We start from the raw sequence: 24906 nt of genomic DNA on the forward strand, positions 1-24906 counted from the left end.
CCCGGAAAAGACCTCCGGGGGGAGGGAGGTGTCACGGCAAAAAAACTCAGGTTTCCTAGGCTTATATTGGGCTCGTTGCTCATGTTGAGCACCCAAGCATTCCAATCTGCTCGACCCGAGCAACAAGCACCCGAGCATTTTCTGCTCGCTCATCAGTAGTCCTAATATTTCCGGTACCTGAAAAAAACGGTACCGGAGATGTCAGTGACATATACAATTATTACAGTAATGTAATGGTAAACCCACATGTAAGGGTAAACCTCAAACCCTACAGAATCCCCGAACCACACCAGGAGATAATCTGCAAGGAGGTGAAGAGAATGCTGGACCTCGAGGTGATAGAGGAATCAAGAAGTAGCTGGTCAAGTCCCATCGTCCTCGTATCGAAGCCCAATGGCGAGTAGCGATTTTGTAATGACTACTGCAGGCTCAATGAGGTGTCCAGTGTTGACGCGTACCCAATGTCCGGCATGGACGAACTCACATGGGATGTTATATACCTGGTAACGAGAATCAGGCAGTGTCTCTTGGGAGAAGCAGGAACTCCAACTGTGCGGGTCAACTGCAGGGGAATCCTGCAGGGAAACGACTCATATGGGCTGTGTTTTCTTTGTTTTACCTTTATGCCAGCAAGGCTCGGTTCATTTTGCTGAACCCGCCAAGGTTTATGCTATCCGCAATAAACCAGCAGGTGATCATCTACCAGAATGTTTCCTCTGTCTACCTGGGAAAGCAGCGGCGGAGTGTGTCTACCCCTCACAACATGTACAGAAAGCTGCACACACACTGTACTGTACTCATTGTATATGTCACTGACATCTATATATCTATCTATTCTATGTGTAATAAATAATCTTTATTTTTTTATAAATATAATTTTATATCTTTATATAGCGCTAACATATTCCGCAGCGCTTTACACATATTATCGTCACTGTCCCTGTTACAGTCTGTTACAATCTAAATTCCTTATCAGTATGTCTTTGGAATGTGGGAGGAAACTGGAGTACCCGGAGGAAACCCATGCAAACACGGAGAGAACATACAAACTCTTTGCAGATGTTGTCCTTAGTGGGGCTTGAATCCAGGACTCCAGCGCTGCAAGGCTGCTGTGCTATCCACTGCGCCACCGTGCTGTGTGTATAACCCATATATCTGTATCTATGTGTGTAATCCATCTCTTCTAGACTGTCGGGTCCCGGTGTCATTTTAGAGTACGTGGCTGCTGAATTACCGGCTTTTCTTCTATCTATATAATATTTATACATATATCTGTGTGTGTCACTGACATCTATATATCTATGTGTATACTGTATATCTATTCTAACCTGTCACTCTGTGATTTTACTGTATGCAGCACATGAATTGCCGGCTTTTTATCTATCTATTTATCATCTACTTTAAAATACTTTAGTGGCAACACAATTATTACCGATCACGAATCCGAATGTGCCACATTTGTGCCGAATTTGTGTTTGTCGATCGTTTTACAAACATATTAGCACATGTCCTGTCATCACTTCTATCATGGAAATGCCCCTTTGACTAACGTTATCATCCATCCAATAGACTGTATGAGGACATGAGGTCCTGGTGATGGTCGGCCTGGAATCACATGATCACACAAATCCCAGAACACTGCCCCCCTATCAGTGGAAATGTGAGAAAATCCAATAATGACACCAAATGCTTGAAGACTTTATCCTGAGCATCAGATTATATAGTTCAATGTATCTTTATACAGAGAATGAGAAGATAAAAGAAACTGTCAGAAAAGAGTAAATGTGTTATAATGTCATATGATGAGAACTGGAAATGGGAAAAGCTCAGCCAAACCTCTGTAACCACCGGCTGTAATCTAACACCTGGAAACCGCCAGGATGTTATTTCATTCATCCCTATTTCTGCCTCCATCATTATCAGCTGCTTTATAAGAGGCCGATAGTGAGAGAAAAAGTATCGGTTATTCCGCTGCATTGTGACATCATCACTTACCTTATATGGAAGCGGGCAGTGATGTCACACAGGTGAGTGATGATGTCACAATAGAGCGGAACCTTAAAAACCCTCGGTTCCATCTCACTGGCTCAGACTTGGTATATGTCTGTCTCCTGACAACACTTACCTAGATCTTCTCCTTGTGAGATTAGCGATTTACTTGTGGAATAGCGAAACTGTATTAGAGGATACTTCTGGATTTTCCTGAAGATCACTGACTGAGGACTTCTACATCTGGAGGTAAGTCTATTTTGTGTTGTTATTTATGAAACTATTATTATTTATTGTTATAGCGCCATTTTTTCCATGGCGTTTTACAAGTGAGGCGGGGTATACATAATAAAAACAAGTACAATAGTCTTGAACAATACAAGTCACAACTGGTACAGGAGGAGAGAGGACCCTGCCCGCGAGGGCTCACAATCTACAAGGGATGGGTGAGAATACAGTAGGTGAGGATAGAGCTGGTCATGCAGCGGTTTGGTCGATCGGTGGTTACTGCAGGTTGTAGGCTTGTCGGAAGAGGTGGGTCTTCAGGTTCTAACTAGAAGCTTTCTTCTCATTATTTTTTCATGTATTCTTGAATTTTGTATGAAAACACTTTTTGCGTTTGTTGCCATTTTCTGACACCCGTAGCGGTTTCTTTTTTCGTGATTTGGGGTTGGGTGAAGGATTATTTTTTGCACCCTGAGCTGTCGTTTTTACTGATACCATGATGGGGAACATGCGATGTTTTGATGAGTAACTCGTCCGGCACAAATCACGGCACAATACAACAGAAAAAACATTTTCATGAATATTTTTATTTACAATTCATGAAACAAATCCAGTCCTCAGTGGCCGGATATAAGAGTAGGAATGGCCGCGAGAAAACCAGGGAGCAAATATCAGTGTCCAGCAATTTACAGGGGGAGGAGGGGAGATTTCCTTTATTAATAAATAGTAGTAATAATAATGGCAGCCAGCGCCTTACCTGTATGGGGCAGGGCGGGCTGCACCAGGGATTATAGCACTGTGTAATATGGCTCCAATGTTATCTTCTCCCCTTCAGATCTCCCTCCTGACTCTGTCTGGTCCAGGACCACAGAGGGGACGTCAGCTCCTGGCTGTCTGGTCCAGGACCACAGAGGGGACATCAGTCACCACCTACATAAGCTGAGAAGAGAACATCAGCGTGCACAGGACCCCGCAGAGCCGGACATCTGTAGAGTGAGTATAATGGCTGCCGCCAGGGTCCATCTTCTTACACTAATTAGATAAGTGGAGGAGGCCGGACCACGGCTGTCAGCACCGACCACTGAGTTAGGCCAGAATTGCACCTGACAACCTCCCGCATTTAACCACTATCATTCGGCTACTTGTTGGCTGATTGTCGGGTGTCTGGTGCCATTAAGGCAGTTCTTACTGCTGGAAAATACTGACCAAATACTGAGCATGTGAACATGGCCTAAAGCTGAAAATTATTTGGTTTAGATCTGAAATAAAACTTGTGTCAGAGTATAATGTAGCCCCCCCCTCATAAAATATGTAGCTCCCCTCATAAAATATAATGCAGCCCCCTCATAGAGTATAATGCATCCCCTCCCATAGAGTATAATGTAGCCCCCTTAAATAAAATAATGTAGCCCCCTCGTAGAATATAATGCAGCCCTCAAATAGAATAATGCAGCCCCCTCATAGAGTAAAATGCAGCCCCTTCATAGGGTATAATGCAGTCCCCTTAAAGAATATAATGTAGCCCCCTCAAATACTATATTGCAGCCCCCCATAGAGTAAAATGCTGCCCCTTCATAGGGTATAATGCAAACTCCCATAGAATATAATGTAGCCCCCTCATATAATATAATGCAGCCCCTCCATAGAATATAATGTAGCCTCTCCATAGAATATAATACAGCCCCACAGTCCTACAGTCTTATGGCCACCAGTACTAACTGATATATATATATATATATATATATATATATATCCCACAATCCTCACCTCTCCTCCTCATTCCCCCGCGGTTCCAGACTCTGCTCCAGTCTCAGCAGCTGCACTGCCATCTGCCCGGCACACAGTATGAGGTGACGTCATCACGCACCGGCTGTGGCAGAGGCAGAGGGCAATAATGGAGCAGGGAGTATCATCTGATGCCCTCTCCTCTATTATTGCACCTATGATGCCGATACAGTTGAATGCGGCACATGCTGGGGGCAGCAGCGGTGGAGCAGCAGGCGACAGGAGGAAGGAGACGACTGCTGCGGCTAAAGCCTGTGCCCGCTGCTAAAGAGAAATTAATATTCACTGCTCCCCACGCCCATGGCCAGTCCGACCTGGGCTCTACACACAGAACTGAGGAATAAAATGGTAAAACTCATCTGTTCCTTATACTACAGGTGGAATAATTCTCTACTGCTGGAAGGTTCTCAAAGTTTTACTTGTTGAGCGTTGAAAACTCCAAGTGTAAACTTTGTTCTGGATTAGGAATCTTATTTCCATCGGGAATTCACCAGATATTACTGTAAGTATTCTGAGGTCATAACAAACATTTCCTGCCTAAAAATAAAAGAATAAAATCTGACCGATCTATTGTTCCTTTTAGGGTTGATAAACGACTACAGAGCTGAAATCTTGACAAGAAGATCCCTGTCGATTACTAAGATCCCAGCTGAATTCTGTAGCACTACTAGTGACATCACATTTCTTGGATTTACAAGAAGAGTAAAGTAGTTAGAAGGTAACGATACTTTTCTGTAACATTTAAGTCTAAGTTGCAATGTGTGAACATGATGTGAGGAATAGCGCCATTTCCGGCCATTATATGGCTTGTATGGTATTTTGTATTGTTCTACAATTTTCACCCTACAGTCACTATCTCTAATTTGCATTTGTCTTTGAATCAGTGTCTCCCGCAAAAAAAGTATTTTACCTCTTACCTTAGGTAGCACAGAGCCATGGAGGAAATTATATATCAGTACTGAGCATTGTAGCTGTGAATCCAGCTCTGGTATAAGCTAATGTACCTGCTAGAATCCTGCAGGACAATGATTCTGTGCTTCCTCCTGGCAGTGCTCCTCCTCTGCCTCCTAACTTGTGAAATCTCTGTGCAGAGCAAGACGGATTACAGGAGATTATTCAGAGTTAATGAGCTCAGGAGACGGGAAAGTGGAGGAATTGACCCATAAGAATAGATTAAAGACGATTTTTCTGATATCATATGTTACAAAGTTTCTTATAATCACTTATACTAGTGATTTATACAATTTGTTGCCGGGCAGTTCCCATGTAAACACTTTCTCGATGTTTTGCGGCTTCATCTTCTCGTCCTTCCATACTACTTATGGTCACTACTTTTTGGCTTTTGCTGTTTATTGTCCTATAACTTTTTTCCATTTGTGGATTATTCTGCAGGACTTCTCGCACACTGAGTGACTTCTGCGTGTTGCTCTGCGCTGTGAGATCTGCGACTATTGTGCGCCGGAAGAGCACGTTACTGAACACTTTTGAGGAGAAACCATGAGTTCTCGGGAATTGAGGCAGCTGATCATGGACAACATTGCATGGATGAACCGGCCAGAAAACCGAAGTAAGTGAACCTTTACAATGTAAGGGGTGTGTGTGGGGGGATTATACCGGGGTCTTTTTGTCGTCACCCCAGTAACAACAGGTTCCACTCTCTAGTTCTTTCCATAAGAGGAGTTAGAAATATTTCTGCCTGTATACTGGGGACAATGTTAGACGGGGAACTAAACTAATAACTCTGGGTATTGTAGTAGTGACGATCGGTGGGGTCCGGACCCTCAGACCAGCACACATCGCTCACAACAGGGGTCAACGTGCTTAGATTATTCTTGGGTGTGTGCAGAGCGGTGTCCCGGCCCAGTAAAAATTTATAGAGAAATAATAGATAGATAATAGATAGATAATAGATGATAGACACATTTGTACCTGTCATTTATGATATTTTCTGTCATTATAATACATGAGTTTTTCCCTTCAGATCAGAGCCCTGTGATCGGAAGACTCAGGTCGTCTCAGACAAGAGGAGGAAGGATTGAAGATGACAGAGATTATTTACCTTCTCCAGAGAGAAGAAGAAGAGTTAGAGACCCATCCAGGCGCTCAGTACGAGAGGAGACCAGACACAGGAGCCGTTCGCCACATAGGCCGCTACCTGACCGTCCCATCTCTCCTGAGCCTTTACCACCGACCACGCGCCTGACAATCTCAGGCCTGCGGAGGCTTTACCACCGACCACGCTCCCTGACAATCTCAGGCCTGCGGAAGCTTTACCACCGACCACGCTCCCTGACAATCTCAGGCCTGCGGAGGCTTTACCACCGACCACGCTCCCTGACCGTCACAGTTCTGCTGATGCGTCACTACCGAGCAGCAGCAATAACAGGAGTGGTGGAAATGAAGCGGCAACCACCTCCGGGGCCGATCCTCAGCCAAATTTTATTCCACCATCCGTGGGCACAGATGCTGAGAATCAGGCCGGATTAGATTCAGTTGAGGATACAACCCCACCGCAGGCTGCACCCCTGCGGAGGAGAGGACGGCGGAGAGGAATGACAAGGATACGGCAAATAGAACGCCTTCCTACCAGGAGCGCCACAGGCCAGGAGGAGATTCCTTCTTGTGCCATATGCCTAGGTGATTATGAAGTAGGTGAGCAGCTTATTGTGCTGCCCTGCCGACATCTTTTTCATCAGAGCTGCATTACACCATGGCTCCGCCAAAACCGCTACTGTCCTTACTGCCGCCAAAACTGTTTCCAACAGAACAGACAGAGAAGAGCATAAATCCCAACATGTGCTCGTGTACCCATCCCCTATATATATTTATTTCCTTTATTAATGATTTTTACTAAATAAAATGTATGTTTTTTATACTTATGAATTCAGCACTCCATTTTTTCAGTTTTCTATGTTACCAGGAGTTTCTTCGTGTACTGCCATATTGATACATTTATAGAGGAACAGTCACACGATGCAACTACTTTTTACCTATTTATGCATCATTTCCGGAATTTTCTAAACTGCATCGGTGATATGTCCGCCACTGCATTACAGAAACCATTTAGCTCTAGTGGTCCCCATACTTGCCATTATCCGTTCTGCAATTTCTGGGGCAACACTTCTATTAAATCTGTGGACAGTTTGCTCCAATTTCAAATCAAGCACTAAATCTATTGTAATACTTCTAATCTGATTTACTATGCTGCACGTGAGTGTCCATATATATGGGGCTGCATTACACTATAGAGGCTGCCTATGGGGGTGCATTATATTAGGGGCTGCATTACACTATAGAGGCTGCCTATGGGGGTGCATTATATTAGGGGCTGCATTATACTAAAGAGGCTGCGTTATACTATAGAGGCTGCCTATGGGGGAGCATTATATTACATTATACTAGGGGGTGCATTATATTATAGAAGCTGCCTTTGGAGGTGCATTATATTAGGGGCTGAATTATACTATAGAGGCTGCCTGTGGCGGTGCATTATATTATAGAGGCTGCCTATGGGATGCATTATACTATAAAGGCTGCGTTTGGGGCTGCATTATACTATAAAGGCTGCCTGTGGGGGTGCATTATACTATAGAGGCTGCCTATGGGCCTACATTATACTATAGAGGCTGCCTATGGGGGGGGCATTATATTAGGGGCTGCCTTACACTATAGAGTCTGCATTATACTATAGAGTCTGCCTATGGGGGATGCATTATACTACTGAGTCGGCCTATGGGGGTGCATTATACTATAGAGTCTGCCTATAGAGGCTGCCTATGGCGGGTGCATTATGCTATAGAGGCTGCCTATGGGGGTGCATTATATTAGGGGCTGCATTATACTATAGTCTCCTTATGGGAGGTACATTATACTATAGAGTCTGCCTATGGGGGGTGCATTATACTATGGAGTCTGACTACGGGGGGTGCATTACACTTTAGAGTCTGCCTATGGCGGGTGCATTATGCTGCCGAGAGCACAACGGAGGGGGGCCGCTGCATCTACAGTCCCCTGCAGTGGATTCAGTCTCCTCCTACGGAGGGAGATCCATCATCCGGGGTCAGATGTGTCAGCCCCTCTGGAAACAAAAGGCATGCTGGGAGATGTAGTTCCATGATGTCATTAATGAGGGAAGTAGCCGGGTTGTCCTTCCTACACCACACGACGTACCCCAGAGCCTTCGAGCCGCTCCTCATCCTCTTCATCCGGGGTGGAGAGGACGCGGATGAACGACAGACCGAACTGCTCCTGCTTGTTGAAGGGCTGCGTGCAGGTGACACGGTCCCACTTCTCCAGGGCGGCTCCTGCGAGGAAGTCTCCTGCCGAGGGGAGTCTGCTCTACAGAAAAACCTGCAGTCCCCCCAGAGCAGCACACACTCCAGTCACCTCCAGAGCTGCATCCACTGAAAATATTCATATACTCCAGCCACCACCAGAGCTGCATCCACAGATAATATTCATATACTCCAGCCACCTCCAGAGCTGCATCCACAGAAAATATTCATATACTCCAGCCACCTCCAGAGCTGCATCCACTGAAAATATGCATATACTCCAGCCACCTCCAGAGCTGCAGTCTGTAAATTCACACATTATGCTCCACTCACATCTACAGTGGCATGTAACCGTTTATCCCCTGCTGGTCAGAATCACTGTTATTGTGAACAGTGAAGAGAGCTGAAGATGAAATGATCTGTAAACGGCCTAAAGTTACAGATGACGCCTCTCCTTGGTGTTTTAGGCAATAAAAATATATATTATTTTCATCGTTTACATTTTAAAAATTATAAAAAGGAAAATGAGCAGATGAAAAAGTTTGTGCACCCTGCATGGTTAGTACAAGTATCAGCCTGTAAACGCTTTCTGTATCCAGACACGAGTCTTTCAGTTCTTGTGTGAGGGATTTTCCTCCGTTCTTCCTTGGAGAATTCCTCCAGTTCTGTGAGATTCCTGGGGCGTTTTGCTTCCTCTGCTATTTTGAGGTTTCGCCACAGATTTTCAATGATGCTGAGATCAGGGGACTGTGAGGGCCATTGTAAAACCTTCAGTTTGCCCCTTTTCAGGTCTATTGTGGATTGTGACGTGTGTTTAGGACCATTCTCCATATGTAGCAGCCATCCTCTTCCTCTTTTCACCTTCAGCTTTTTTACAGATGTTTTTTTCAAAAATTTGTTGAAATTTCATTGAATCCATTCTTCACTCTACCCTTGAAATTTTCCCCAAGCTATTGGCTGCAACACAGTGCAAAGAATGATCCTCCCCCATGCTTAATGGTTGGCGAGATGTTATTTTCCTGACATTCTGTGCCCTTTTTTCTCCACCTTTTATCATTGTGGCCACACAGTTCTATTTTATCCTCATCGGTCCACAGGACTTGTTTCCAAAATGCATCAGGCTTGTTTAGATGTTCTTTGCAGACTTCTAAAGCTGAATTCCATTGATTGGATGCAGGAGAGGTTTTCCTCTGATGACTCTTCCATGAAGGTCATATTTGTGCAGGTGTCTCTGAACAGTAGAACAATGTACCACAACTCCAGAGTCTGCTCAATCTTTCTGAAGGTCTTTTGCAGCCAAGTGGGAGTTCTGATTTGCTTCTCTACCAATCCTATGAGCAGCTCTTGATTACATTTTCCTTGGTCTTCCAGACCTTATCTTGACCTCCACTGTTTCTGGTAACTGCCATTTTTTAACTACATTACTAAATGAGGAAAAGGCAACATGGAAACGCTTTTCTATCTTCTTATAGCCTTCTCCTGCTTTGTGGGCTCCACCATTTTCCTTTTCAGAATGCTAGGCAGCCGCTTAGAAGAATTCAAAGCTGCTGTTTTTTGGTTAGAGGAGGCTGGGTTTTTATAAAGCTGGGAAATTTCCATCATCGGCCTTTCCTAACAATTATAGTGAAGCCATAACCTTAACAGGCTAATTAAGGTCTGAAACCTGGGTCAAAGTTATCTGAGCACACATATATCCAAGGGTGCACAAACCTTGGCATCAGCCAGTTGTCCTTTAAGTAATTTTGAAAATCTAAAAGATGAAATTACCGTATATACTCGAGTATAAGCCGAGATTTTCAGCCCACTTTTTTTGGCTGAAAGTAACCCTCTCGGCTTATACTCGAGTCATACCCAAGGGTCGGCAGGGGAGGGGGAGCGGAGCTTTGTAATAATACTGCTCCTGGCACGGTCCCTGCACCTTTTTTCCCCCCCCCCCGACAGCTTGTTTCTGTAGTGAGCGGTCACATGGTACCGCTCACTACAGTAATGAATATGGACCCGACTCCACTCCCATAGGGGTGGAGCCGCATATTCATTACTGTAATGAGGGGTACCATGTGACCGCTCACTACAGGAAGAAGCTGCCGGGGTACAGATGTGCAGGGACCGCGCCAGGAGCAGGTGATATAACGCAGTGCGCTATATTCACCTGCTCCCCGTTCCACCGTCGGCGCCGCTGCCTCCTCTACACTGACGCTCAGGTCAGAGGGTGCAGTGACGCAATTAGTTCGCGCCGCCCTCTGCCTGAACATCAGTGCACAGGATGGGGAAGACACAGCGGCGGTCGGCGGTGGAATGGGGAGCAAGTGAATATAGCAAGTGCCGAGGGCCTGAGAGGTGAGTATGCGATTTTTTTATTCTTTTAATCGCAGCAATAGCATATGGGGCAAATATCTGTATAGAGCATCTTATGGGGCCATAATCCACATTTGTGCAGCATTGTATGGGGCATATTTTAATATGGAGCATCTTATGGGGCCATCATGAACTGTATGGAGCATTATATGGGGCTCCTGATTCAATATGGACATTCAAAAACACTTAACCTATTGATGTCTCAATTAATTTTACTTTTATTGGTATCTATTTTTATTTTTGACATTTACCAGTAGCTGCTGCATTTCACATTCCAGGCTTATACTCGAGTCAATAAGTTTTCCCAGTGTCGGCTTATACTCAAGTACATACGAGAGATAGATAGATAGATAGAATTTTCCTTCTCACCCCAAATGGGGGTGGTCTTTGTTGTCCTTCCTCATTCTCGAGTCCTCCTGGGAGTTTGAGGGTTCTGCGCAGGATCTTAGCTGTTCCCAGCATTGCGCTTTTCTGGACAGAGCTCAGATGTTGCTCCTGGGATCTGTTGCAGCCATCCTTCCTCTTAGGGGTCACTGCTCCACGTGCTACGATCACCACTGGAATCACTGTTGCCTCCACACCTTCTCCAGTTCTCCTCTGAGACCCTGGTGTTTCTCCAGCTTCTCATATTCCTTCTTTCTGATGTTGCTGCCTCATCTATTATCATTGCTGTCCTCTGCTCCTTGTCTACTATCACAACGTCTGGTTGGTTCGCCAACACCTGCTTATCCATCTGGATCTTTAGATCCCACAGGATTTTAGCCCTTTCATTCTCCACCATTTATCTGGGGTCTCCCACCTGGACTTAGCCCATACGCTGTGCAGATGTTCCTGTATACAGTTCCCGCTCCTTGGTTGTGGCGTTCGGTAGACGCTGTTCCTGCATTTCGCATCCTGCCATTGTGTGTTGGACGATTTCTGAGGTTTCTTTGCATAGTCTGCGCCTTGGGTCTTGTAGATTCCGGCTTCTATGGATCTGGTCCTTGGTGCTCGCTCTTTTGCCGCTATGATCAGTGCCTCTGTCTCGGAGTCCAGCTTTCTCCAGCCATTGGTAGGATTTCTCCATGTCAGCCGCCTCCATTATCTGTCGATGGTACGTCCCATGCAGCGGCTTGTCTTGCCATGGTGCTTCATGGTCCTGCTCCATCCAGATCTGTTGCTGCCTTAGGCTCTCTCAGCATCTCATCTTTTGGAGCCATTTTCCGGATGTATTCCTGGATACTCCTGGTTTCATCCGTGATGGTGGCTTGGATGCTTATCAGGCCTCGACCACCCTCCTTTCTGCTGGCGTACAATCTTTAGGTGTTAGACTTAGGGTGGAGACCTCCATGCATTGTGAGGAGCTCTCGTGTCTTCACATCTGCAGCTTCCATCTCCTCTTTTGGCCAGCACTGTTCACAATAACAGTAATTTTGACCAGGGGTGCACAAACTTTTACATGTTGCTGTACTACAGTCACACCTAAAGCTGCAATAAATAAAAAATTACATTTTCTGCACCAGCCACATCTAGAGCTGTTGTCACCATTTTCCTTTAGCCTCTTTGAACATCCGGACCCCTCTGTGGTTCTTCATCAGTCTGGCGTCTGCCGGTGGCATCAGCGTGGTCGTGGGGAGGAGTGGTGAACCCCTTATCCAGAGCCCAGATGGAACGTCCCACGTCGATCTGTAGGAAGGCCGAACCACTGTTTCCTGTTCACGGGGGAGGACACAACACATGAGAGCAGAGACACCCAGTCACACACAAGCTGGAACACCAAGATCTGCTCCAACTGCGGCACCTATATCAATGTAGCCGATGTGACAGGCTCGATCCAACTGTAACTCCACCCGGAGCTGCCGGCTGCGGTCCCGGGGACAGCTGAGCCACGCTGGGTGAGGTTGTCTATCAGGAGATTCTCCACCGGATGTTTTGGGTCCTGCAACAGGTGGAAAGAGAAGTGTGTAACCTGCACGTCGAGGCTCCTGCAATACAAATAGGAGAGCAGAACGTCGGGGCCACGTGAAGAAAGAAACTGGGATCATAAACACAAAAGAAATGCTGTCACAGCAGGCAGTAAAGCGAGCGGGTAATCAGCCTGCAGTGTATGTGCCGCCATCTAGTGGCCAAAGGTAACACACACAAGAAGATGGAAATATTAGGGGGGTTTTGCTCAATTAAAAAACAAAAAAATAAATGAAGCAACAAGTGAGTTGTGTGAGCCCGAGAGACCGAGGTTTAGCCCTAAAAATAAGAATTGTAGAATAAACAAATCATGGACACGTCGGGCGCGGCCTCAGGAGCTGCAGAGGTCAGCTGTGCTACACTGCCGGCATCCGCCTGGACCAGGAGCAGCTCCCGGCCCACTGACATTAGGGCGACCACAATCCCGGCGGGGGAGACAGCGCGCCATGTTGTGCTCACAGTCACTACAGGCAGCCATACACTCTGGGGGGGGGGCAGGGACCGTGCACTCTGGGGGGGGGGGGCAGGGACCGCACTCTGGGGGGGGGGCAAGGACCGCGCACTCTGGGGGGGGCAGGGACCGCACTCTGGGGGGGGCAGGGACCGTGCACTCTGGGGGGGGCAGGGACCGCACTCGGGGGGGGGGGGGCAGCGACCGTGCACTCTGGGGGGGGGGGGGCAGGGACCGCACTCTGGGGGGGGGGGCAGGGACCACGCACTCTGGGGGGGGGGCAGGGACCGCACTCGGGGGGGGCAGCGACCGTGCACTCTGGGGGGGGGGCAGGGACCGCACTCTGGGGGGGGGGCAGGGACCGCGCACTCTGGGGGGGGGGGCAGGGACCACGCACTCTGGGGGGGGGGCAGGGACGCACTCGGGGGGGGGGCAGCGACCGTGCACTCTGGGGGGGGGGCAGGGACCGCACTCTGGGGGGGGGGGCAGGGACCGCGCACTCTGGGGGGGGGGCAGGGACCGTGCACTCTGGGGGGGGGGCAGGGACCGCACTCTGGGGGGGGGCAGGGACCGCACTCTGGGGGGGGGGGCAGGGACCGCGCACTCTGGGGGGGGGGCAGGGACCGCACTCTGGGGGGGGGGCAGGGACCGTGCACTCGGCGCCATGATGCAGAACACGGTCCGGCTGATTGTACAATGAATTGGTCTCCAGCAAAGTAACGCACAGAAAACGCCATTCACACCTCGGTATTCGGTAACAAGGTGAACCGGCCTGGGTGTACCAACATGGCAGCGTCTACACTGGAGTTGATTTCTTGAGGGGGAGGAGTGAGTCCTTGGATCATGACATCACCGGAAAGGGCGGAGCCTCCTTCAGTCCAATGAAGATCCGATAACAGGAAGCTGCTGGTGGAGAAGAAGAGAAGTGAGGAGAGGGTTGTGGCTAAATCCAAGTCGGCTAAAGGACCTGGTCCCTCTGTGCACTGGGATTTCGCTTTCTCACACAGAGTCGGCTATTTCCCAGTCGGCAGAGGGACCAGGTCCTTTAGTGACTTGGATTTAGCCTGCTCTATATAAGAATGCTAAATCCCAGTAGATAGAAGGACCCTCATTGTATATAGATATATATGAATCCTGTCATGTGATTTTTTGCAGTAATATTGAGCCGCAGACTAGATATGACATCTGATTACACATTTATTTATATGTGACAATTATACACAAGAATTTTCCCCGTAATCCCAGTGTGTACAATATTCTGCGCCAATCTCATCCTCGCCCCGTTTTATTTACTGGTGATCATTTTTGTAGATCACACAACCACAGATTTTTTTCCATGCATGCACCTAGGAGTGTTTTAACCTTCGGGCGATTTTCCGTTTTTTAAATTTTTTTTTCCTTCCCATAACTTATTTTTCCATCCACATCGATGTTGGGATTTTTTTTTATTTTGGCGGGAAGTTCTTAATGATACCATTTTGGCGCAGATAACATGTTTTGATCACCTCTTATTTCATTTTATTGCAATGTTGCGGCGACCAAAAAAAACGTAATTATGGCGTTTCTAGTTTTTTCTCGTTATGCCATTTACCGATCAGATTATTTTACATTTTGATTGGTCAGACCTTTCTGAACATGTCAAGTCCCAATTTATTTATTTTTTTTAAATGGAGCAAAAGCGATATTTTTTTTTTCTGATATTTTTATGATATATGATGTAACTGCATCATGCGTTGTGAAGGGGTTAATACTATAATTATTGGCCAAATGGACCAGGTCCTTCTGCCGACTTGGATTTAGCCTGCTCTCTGTGAGAAAGCTAAATCCAAGTGGGATAAAGGACCAGGCCCCTTGGAGTGGTTTCAGGGGCGGAACTACCGGGGTCGCAGAGGTCGCGGCTGCACCAGGGCCCGGGCCCAAAAGAGGGCCCGGTGCCGCCGCGACCTCTGCGACCTCGGTAGTCCGCCGTGGGCAGGGCCGGCCTTTGCCCTGTGCGGCCGCACAGGGCGCCAAGCAGTGGCGTAGGAAGGGGGGCGCAATGCGGGGGGCGGCACAATGCGGGGGGCGGGTCGCCGGCGGCGCAGAATTTACCTGTTCGCATGTCGGCTTCAGAAAAATGGCCGCCGCGATCTCCATCTGCGCATGCGCGGCATCCCGCGGCCATTTTCCTGAAGCCCCAGGCAGCAGAGCACTCCACCTGCGCACGCGCGGCCTCAGGAAGATGGCCGCCCCCACCGATAACCAGACAGAGCAGGATCGCGGTCAGGTAAGCAGAACTTGTTTTGTTTTTTTTTATTGAGAGCGGCGATCGGGGGGGGGGCCCAGGGCAGAAAGCTGGACACAGGGGGGCAGAAAGCTGGACACTGGGGGGCAGAAAGCTGGACACAGGGGGGCAGAAAGCTGGACACTGGGGCAGAACGCTGGACACAGGGGGGGGCAGAAAGCTGGACACTGGGGGGCAGAAAGCTGGACACAGGGGGGCAGAAAGGACATTGGGGCAGAACGCTGCACACGAGGGCAGAACGCTGGACACGGGGGGCAGAACGCTGGACACGGGGGCAGAACGCTGGACACGGGGGCAGAACGCTGGACACGGGGGCAGAACGCTGGACACTGGGGCAGAACGCTGGACACTGGGGCAGAACGCTGGACACGGGGGCAGAACGCTGGACACTGGGGCAGAACGCTGGACAAGGGGGCAGAACGCTGGACACGGGGGCAGAACGCTGGACACTGGGGCAGAATGCTGGACACGGGGGCAGAACGCTGGACACGGGGGCAGAAAGCTGGACACAGGGGCAGAAAGCTGGACACTGGGGCAGAACGCTGGACACTGGGGCAGAACGCTGGACACTGGGGCAGAAAGCTGGACACGGGGGCAGAACGCTGGACACTGGGGCAGAACGCTGGACACTGGGGCAGAATGCTGGACACTGGTGCAGAATGCTGGACACTGGTGCAGAATGCTGGACACGGGCAGAATGCTTGACACAGGGGCAGAATGGAGACACGGGGCAGGATGACAGACATGGCGTCATGACTGGAGACACTGGAGGCAGGATTGGAGACAGATGGGGCAGGATGGATACGATGGAGACCGATGGGGCAGGATGGGAAGATCATATGGGGCAGGATAGATACTCATTAGGGCAGGATGGGAGAATATATGGCTGACGCCAGGAATGAGACACACGGGGGCCAGGATGGCGAATATTATTACCATAGGGGCTAATTAAGGGATATTATTACTGCAGTGATGTATTTATTTTATTTTTTGAGTATACTGTTTTAAATGGAGGGGCGGTCCTATTACTGTGTAGAGTGACACTATGCCGCCTTCTTCATGTGGTGTAATGTAGAAGTTGGGAAAATTAAGTAATGTGTTCTGCAAGTGGAACTCGAGATAACTGTGTTATTTCCTGCAGAGACGAGTCCTGGCTGGATGAAGTGATGGCGGTCTGTGCGGGATGAAAGATGAAGGACTTCACCTAGAGATGTCACTGGTGAGTCAGTGTGTTACCTATACACTGACACTATACACTGTATACTATATACTGAGGTCCTGTGTATGTCACCGGTGATCACTGTATTACCTATACACAGACGCTGCATACTAAGTACAGATCTCCTGTGTATAATGTCACTTATGGTGATAGCATTGTGTTTTTTTTTATTATTGATCAGTATTGTAGTATTCAGTCACTATGTGGTGGTAATATGTGGTCTGGTCATGATGTTGTGGTATTCGTTCCTTGTATTTGATATTATTCGATCACTGTGGTGGTAATATGTCATCTGGTCATGGTGTGGCGGTATTTGTATTGTATTGTATTGGTATTGTATTTGTGTGTGGTATTTGGCCTTGCAGGCCGCCGCTCTGCACTCTGATTGGCTGTCAGCCCATATGGCTTTGGACCAAGCGTCATTTTTTCCTTTTGGTCCGCTTTAAAGCACTTTATAATTCCCGTTATTGCAATATTAGTGTTTCTTCAAGTGTTTTGCAGGGAAACACAAGTTTTCTAAGTAAACGTGTTGTTGTGAATATTAAAGAGTTATTGTTTTCTTTCAAAGTTTGGAGGGGGGGGGGGGGGCGCCGTCCTGCAGTCTCGCACAGGGCGCCTTTTGGGCTAAGTCCGGCCCTGGCCGTGGGCGCAGCTTACCGGGCCGCCGCCAGGATGAATTGCAGGCTGAGCGGCCGGTCACTGTGGGGGCAGGCCGTGCGGCGTCACGTTCCTCGGCTCCTCCTCCTCCTTTTCGCGGGGCTGCCAGGCGCGCGCGCGCTGCCTGGGGGACTTCGAGCGGTGAAGGTACGTGCAGCAACAGGACATGTGGGGGGTGCGACATGTGGGTGCGCCATGCTCTTCCCAGGTCCCGGGCTGCCTGGCGATGCCGATCGCCGGGCCCACGGCCCAGGTATGTCCGGGCGGCAGGAGCCGGTGCCATTATCGTTTAGCTGGGGGGGGGTGCCCTGCAGTGTCTGTATATCATTTTTTTTTTTTTTTTTGGGGGGGGGGGCCCCATTCAAAAGTTCGCACCGGGGCCCGCAGGACTGTTGTTACGCCCCTGAGTGGTTTAATACCAGACTTAGTAAGCTAAAACACCAGGTCCTTCTGCCCACTTAGCTTTAGCTTGCTGTATATAACAAAGTCTAGTGGGCAGCGCAGTCCACCAGTGATTCACCAATCTGATGCACTGTAATGATCCCATTGGTTCACTGTCGGACTTCCGTACTGTAGTGCCCCTGTGTCACGCTGGGGGCAGTCCGGCAATCCAACCTACTACAATGTTTCCGCCAGGTTATGCGTATTGCCGGTCACTGTGCTCCTTGAGTTCACCTCCAGTGACAGCTCAGAGGGTCTGTGATAACCGCAAACTGTAATCTCCAGTGACCTCAGAGGTGGCGGCTTCCATGCCACCCATAGTGTGTGTACGGCGGACACGGGGAGGGGTCACGTTTTATGATGTCACTGTGGCTTCTGTATGTATTGGAGCAGGGGATCGTCTTGGGACCTTGATGATGATGATAAATGGGTGAAAGAGGGTGTCTGTTTTTATATTTTAATTACATGTTTTTAATCTGTGTTTCTTTATTTTTACTTACAGTGTTAGTAAACGGGGTGTTTCATAGACACCTCTCTATTACTAACCCTGGGCTTGATGTCAGCTGTGATTATTGACAAATCACAGTTGTCATGTTACTTACAGCTCTGGCAAAAATTAAGAGACCACTGCAAAATGTCCAGTTTGTCTGATTTTTCTCTTTATAGGTATATTTTTGAGTAAAATGTAAATTGTTCTTTTATTCTATAAACTTCTGACATGTCTCAGAATTTTCAAGAAATTTAGTATTTTTTTCTAACAAAGAAAAATGGTCAAAATTAAAAAAACCCAGTGCTTTCAGACCTCAAATAATGCAAAGAAAACAAGTTCATAATCATTTAGAAACAACAGTACTAATTTTTTAACTCAGGAAGAGTTCAGAAATAGTGATGAGTGACCGTGCTCGCCACTACTCGTTACTCGTCCAGGTATCGGGGTACTCGGCGAGCAGCGAGCATTTCCGGTACTATTCGGCGGTAACTGCAGTCTCCACCCAGCAGTTTTAGCGGACTTTAGAGACCCAATCATGGTGCAGAGATTGTCTGCCAGGCCTTGAAACGCGGCAGCCATCTTTGTGGTGTCGTGCAGTGATTGGCTGGGCCGCACAGCATCATCCCGAGTATAAGAGACCTGGCGAGGCCCTGCTCGCCGCATTCTGTTCCTGTTTCAGCAAGAATAGGGAGAGCTGCTGCCGAGATAGGGTCAGAATCGTGGTTTTAGAGTGTAGGGCTGCAACTCTTACATCCACAACTCCTCAGAAACCAAAAGTCCTTTTTAGGGCTAATTTGTGGGTCCCGAGATTGCAGCGCTAGGCAGGCAGGGCATAGCATATCCACATCAGTGCAAGGCCTGCAGGCACTGTATGTGCGTCCATTGCTCCCACTGCATCCCTCCCAAAGCTCCATAACTGCCTGCAGCTGCAGCTTATTTACGGTCTATATATTTATTTTTCCTTTTTTTTTCAAAAATTCCCCCCCCCCAAAAAAAAAATACAGTCTGTTCTGTCAGACTGAGGCCTGTTGAAAAGTTATAGTTTGTCAGGCATACGTAGCATAGTTGTCTGTGCGACCCTTGTGCTCCCTTTTTTTTGGTGTTTTAAATTCACTGAAAAAGGCCTCATATATCTGCGTGCTCCATGTTTGGTCATTGGAGGCCGGTGTACTTATTTTTTGACTGTGTGATAGTCAAATTCTATACAGCACTATTTCGTATCAAAAAATTCAAAGGCCACAGATTTGCCAGTGTGGTATTTCCGTTAGAGCCGTCATATATCTCTGTGCTCCTAGTTTGGGCATTGGAGGCTGGTGTACTTATTTTTTGGCTGTGTGATACTCAAATTCAATACAGCACTATTTTGCATAAATTAACTTAAAAAAAAAAAAATGAATACAGCCTGTTAGGTCAGGCTGAGGCCTGCCTGGTGTTTGGGTTTGAAAAATCATAGATTTGCAGGCATACTGATCACATATTATTTCGCTACTAATAAAGACATTTGTGTTGAGCATTTGAAATAGTGCAGTAGTCCATTTAAAATGGTTAAGGCAAGGGGCAAAGGACGGGGAAGTGGACGTGATGGTGCATCCAGAGGATGAGGCCGTGGGCAAGGTGAAAGTGGGCAACAACAAAGACCCACATCTTCTCGCTCGACATTCCTGTCCCAGTTTCTAGGGTACCGCAGCACACAACTATTGAAGCCAGAGCAGTGTGTAACGGTTGTTGGTTGGATAGCGGATAATGCTTCCAGTCACTTAGCCACCACCACCACCACCTTGTCTTCCACACGGTCAAGTCTGAGTAGCCGTGAGTGAGGCCAGGATATTCCTCACCCTGATCCTCCTTCCTCCCACCATGCCGAGTGCCCTGAGACAACTGATCCCACACTTGGACACTCTGAAGAGCTGTTCAGTTTTCCATTTCAAGATTCAGAAATCTCTCCCAGTCAACTTGAAGTGGGGAAAGATGAGATCGCATGTAGAGCTGCCCAAAGCTTTGACCAGCCCCAGTCACACGAAGGCAATGGTGGGAAAGTGTCACAAGAGGTGGACCATGATGAGACCTAATTTCTAGAAAGTCAGGAGGAGGAGCAAGGTGCACATGTGGAAGACGAGGTGGTGGATGTCATAGTAAATGACCCAAGCTGGCAGGAGGACATGCGTAGCGAGGACAGCAGCACAAATGGGGAAGGAGGCATATCCCCCAACAGGCAGGAAGAAGCAGTGTGGTGGCCACAAACAGAAGGCGTGCATCCGTTCCCTGTAACACCAACATGAGTGAAGTTGCCATTCCACCTGTGAGATCTTCCCGAGTCTGGCTATTTTTTAAAGACTCTGCCGATAACCCTAAACAGGCCATTTGCAGCACCTGCCATGCCTGCTTCAGCAGGGGTAGCAAAACAACCAGCCTGACCACCAGCATGATCAGGCACATGCAAGCAAAGCACCTGACTTTGTGGGCCGAACCCCAGGCTCGAGGACCACTGCATGCTGGTCACACCACTGCTTCTTCCACTGTTTTGCATAGAAGCCAATCCCTAGTACACCGTGCATGTGAAGATGCCTCTAGCCCTGCACCTGTTGTGGCCCACAGTCAAGCAGCACCATCAGCAAGCCCGTCCACGTCCTTGACCCAGCACAGCATTCAGTTGTCTATAACCCAGTCTTTGGAACACAAGCAGAAATACCCAGCCAACACCCCACAGGCCACAGTCCTCAATTCTAATATTTCTCTTCTGCTTGTGCTAGAAATGCTGCCTTTTAGGCTTGTTGAGACGGAAGCATTCCGCAACCTGATGGGGGCGGTCATCCCAAGGTACTCGGTCCCCAGTCGCCACTATTTCTCCCGGTGTGCCGTACCGGCATTACACCAGCATGTGTCCCACAACATTACCCGTGCCCTCAACAATGCTGTTACCGGGAAAGTCCACCTAACCACGGACACGTGGACAAGTGCTTGTGGGCAGGGATGGTAAATCTCAATGACGGCACACTGGGTTAACATAGTAGAAGCCGGGACCCAGTTGGACCTTGAGATGGAACACATCCTCCCCACGCTGAGGATTGCTGGCCCTATGTCAATCAGGGTTGCCCCCACAGTCTACAGCTCCTGCACCTCCTCCTCCTCCTATTCATCCTCCATCTCTGAAATCAACACATCAGTCAGAAGCTGGAAGCACTGCAGCACTGCCTCAGCCAAGCGGCAATAGGCTGTGCTGAAGATAATCTGCATAGGTGACAAACCGCACAATGCAGAAGAGTTGTGGACAGCGCTGAAAGAGCAGTCAGATGTTTGGATGACACCGCTGAACCTACAGCCAGGCATGGTCATGTGTGACAATGGCCGTAACCTGGTGGCGGCTCTGAGGCAAGGTGAGCTCACACACGTACCTTGCTTGGCCCATGTGCTTAATCTCTTGGTTCAACGTTTTCTGAAAAGCTACCCGGAGCTGCCGGATCTGCTAGTGAAAGTACGCCATCTGTCTGACCATTTTAGAAAGTCAGCTACAGCTTCAGTCGCCCTTGCCGTGCTTCAGCAGCGTTTTCAGATTCCAGCTCACTGACTATTGTGTGATGTCCCCCATCCCCACGCGCTGGAACTCTACGCTGCATATCTTGGAAAGGATTTGTGAGCAGAAGAGGGCCGTTGTTGACTACCAACATTAACAAGGCCGTCGAATTTCAGGTCAGACTCCACACATAAGACCTCAGGAGTGGAAATGGATGTCAGACATATATAACATCCTCCAAAACTTTGAGCACTGCACTAAGATGGTGAGTGGAGATGATGCCATAATTAGCATCACTATCCCGCTTCTCAGCATTCTGAAAAACTCTCTGCTCACAATCAAAGAGGATGCATTGCAGGCGGAGCACGAGGACATGGAGCAAGGAAACATACAGGGGGATTACACTCAGCCCAGCCTCATGTCTTCTCAACGTGGATTGGTAGGCAATCAGGAGGAGGAAGAACAGGAGCTACTTTCATGTGCTATAGATGGTACTACAAACACATATGTATTAGCTTCTGTTCAGTGGGGATGACCTGAGGACAGGGAGGAGGAGGACAGCATCGTCAGTCGTCTTGTTGATGAGGACACGGAAGTCTTGCCTGTTAGCAGTCTGGCACGCATGGCTGACTTTATGTTGCACTGCATTTCACGTGACCCTCGGATTATCAAAATTTTGGGTGACACTCATTACTGGTTGGTGACACTTCTAGACCCACGCTACAAGGAGAACTTTCAATCTCTTCTGCCTGAGGCAGAGAGGTGTACTAAAATTTTGCAGTACCACAGGGCCCTTGTAGCGGAATTACTTAAAAAATTCCCATGTGAGAACGCTGGCAGCAGACGTCAAGAGTTTGTTGTACAACCAAGGACTCCAAGCAAGAGAGAGACAAAAGTACAATCCAGCTCAGGCAGGGGAACAATGGCCAAGTTCTGGGACAGTTTTCTCAGACACTCCCATCGTGGTGGCCCAGAGGCAAGGGGTGCTGTCACAAGAAGTGCAATGTTTGGGAAGATGGTGAGGGAGTACCTTGCAGATCGTGCAAACATCCTCCGGGATTCCTATGTGCCTTTGAATTATTGGGTATCCAAGTTGGACACGTGACATGAACTGGCTGTCTACACCTTGGAGGTCCTGGCCTGCCCTGCTGCTAGCGTTCTATCAGAGAGGGTTTTTAGTGCCGCTGGTGGAATTATAACAGAAAAGCGCATCCGCCTGTCAACTGAAAATGCTGACAGGCTGACTCTTATAAAAATGAACAAGGCCTGGATTGGGAAAGACTTCTGTACACCACCAAGTGAAAACAGCGAAACATAACCTCAAATACATTCTCTCTTTTGGGGAGGCGTATTCTTATGCACCTCTTCACAACCCAACATGGGTATACGCTTACAGATTTGGTCTGTTTGTTCTTATCTTCCTCCTTATCCTCATCCAGAACCAATATATCACCAGCGTGAACGTGGTCTGTACGGTGCATTTTGGCCAAGGATGCTCTGATGGCACTCTTTTATTTTTTTTAAAAAGGACAACACATTGGGGAACTGGGCATGACATTACATTGGGCCTACTTCTTAACTCGGTCTCCTGCAAACTGTCCTGTACCTGCCAGTAGATCACCAGGGTGAACGTGCTCTGTACGGTGCATTTTGGCCAAGGGGGCTGTGATGGCACTCTTATTTTTTTTTTTTTTTTTTAAAAGATCCCACATTGTGGAATTGGGCATGACATTCCATTGGGCTGACTTCTTAACTTGGTCTCCTGCAATCTAAAATGTTCCTGCCACTAGATCACCAGGGTAAACGTGCTCAGTACTGTTATAGGCCGTTAATATTTGGGCTAGGGGCATGCGATGGCACTAGTGTACTTTTAAAAAAGGTACCCCCATTGGGGAATTGTTTGGCAGATCATGCACTGCATTACAAGTCTCAGAGACACACACCACTACATTGGCCCTAATTCTTAACTGTCTCCTGCAATTTCTCTTCCTTATCTCCGACAACATGACCTGGGTGAACATGCTTTGTATTGTTATAGGCCCGTGAAGTTTGGGCATGGGTGGCTGTGATGGCAATAGTATATTTTTAAAAAAGGTACCCCCCATTGGTGAAACCACATCCTTAATAGCAAACACTTCACATTTGTGTACCTTAAAGAGCTCACTGGAAAAGCTCCTTTTTGTGTTGCCTGGTTGCGCAAATTGGACACAATACACTTCATATAAATTTGATAATGCAATGATGTTAGTTTGGCTCAGTAGTTTATTACAAATATTTCTTTGTCCACTATATTAGTTTCTCTCCTTGAGAGTGATAATTTTGGCTGCCTCAAATGTACAAATGGCGATTTGTAAACAAGATTGAAATACTGTACACCGAATGCATTCAGACAATCACATAGCTGCATGTCTTGTAAAACATTTACAGATGTGACAGACAATGCTCATAGTGACACCATGTTGATAAATGTTTGTTTTCTCACTTCAGAAACAGTTTGAAGCCTCTATATGTTTGCTGTTTGTCGTTGTAAAACATTAAGGTTTACTGAAACTCTGCCTGTGGTGGTTTGATCTAAATCCTTGTGGTTTTTATTTTCTAGTGGTTTATGGCCACTCGTCTGATGACTCCATGATATCTCAGTTTAATACACCCGTGAAAGCTGGCCACTTGAAGGTCTGTGTGAAACTAGAGTTACTACATAGAGTAAATCACTATATAAGACCAGAGAAACATGACTAAGACAGATACCAAAACTGGGGTACCTGTACATGTACAGTGTGCTGATACCTGCATAATTGGGGACGCCCATGCAGTGTAGGTAATCTCCCAGGGGTTCTCTGTCTTGGTGTTGCTTCTCGGATATTCCAGACGGATGATATTTAAAAGCCTCTTGGTGATGATCTAAGTAGACTGTATGAAGTTAATCTTCATATATACACGTAATCAGTATATCTATGTAATCCTTATATGTAATCATTACTTTTTGTATGTTATTGGTAACATATACAAAAATGTACGCACTCACACTATTCAATCTTAATATTCCTTGAATTTTATAGTTTGCAATGAAATTGCTTTGTATTGCTAAGATTAGACTTTTTTAAAGCCGTATCTGAACCTTAGTGTTAAAAACATGGCAAACACAATTGCCAAATTCTCCTGTAAATAATTCTGCAAAGAGGGAACCATCATACCATAAAAAATACGAGTGGATTTTCATGGGCACATCCAGTATGTGTGTTCCAAGGCCTAATGGGGTGCATATGACTATGCAGCAGGGC

At 47.6% G+C, this 24906-nt stretch overlaps 2 long non-coding RNA genes across 5 annotated transcripts; one reads left to right on the forward strand and one right to left on the reverse strand.

Annotated features, from left to right (window-relative positions):
* The first annotated feature begins 2148 nt into the window (after positions 1 to 2148).
* Positions 2149 to 6193, forward strand: LOC143784928 (uncharacterized). 3 transcript variants are annotated; one of them, XR_013217919.1, is made up of 6 exons: positions 2149 to 2238; positions 3050 to 3207; positions 4377 to 4501; positions 4583 to 4717; positions 5392 to 5566; positions 5968 to 6193. It is a non-coding gene; the product is annotated as an uncharacterized LOC143784928 (long non-coding RNA). The 3 variants fall into 3 exon arrangements; XR_013217917.1 differs by having other exon boundaries at positions 5981 to 6193; XR_013217918.1 differs by lacking the exon at positions 2149 to 2238 and adding an exon at positions 2385 to 2523 and having other exon boundaries at positions 5981 to 6193.
* A 4488-nt stretch (positions 6194 to 10681) lies between these two features.
* LOC143784930 (uncharacterized) lies at positions 10682 to 13840 on the reverse strand. 2 transcript variants are annotated; one of them, XR_013217920.1, is made up of 3 exons: positions 13767 to 13840; positions 12409 to 12546; positions 10682 to 12319 (listed from the first exon to the last, which is right to left on the reverse strand). It is a non-coding gene; the product is annotated as an uncharacterized LOC143784930 (long non-coding RNA). The 2 variants fall into 2 exon arrangements; XR_013217921.1 differs by having other exon boundaries at positions 12409 to 12592; positions 13767 to 13830.
* Positions 13841 to 24906: the final 11066 nt, after the last annotated feature.

Source organism: Ranitomeya variabilis, chromosome 7 (assembly GCF_051348905.1).
Source record: "Ranitomeya variabilis isolate aRanVar5 chromosome 7, aRanVar5.hap1, whole genome shotgun sequence".
Taxonomy (NCBI): domain Eukaryota; kingdom Metazoa; phylum Chordata; class Amphibia; order Anura; family Dendrobatidae; genus Ranitomeya; species Ranitomeya variabilis.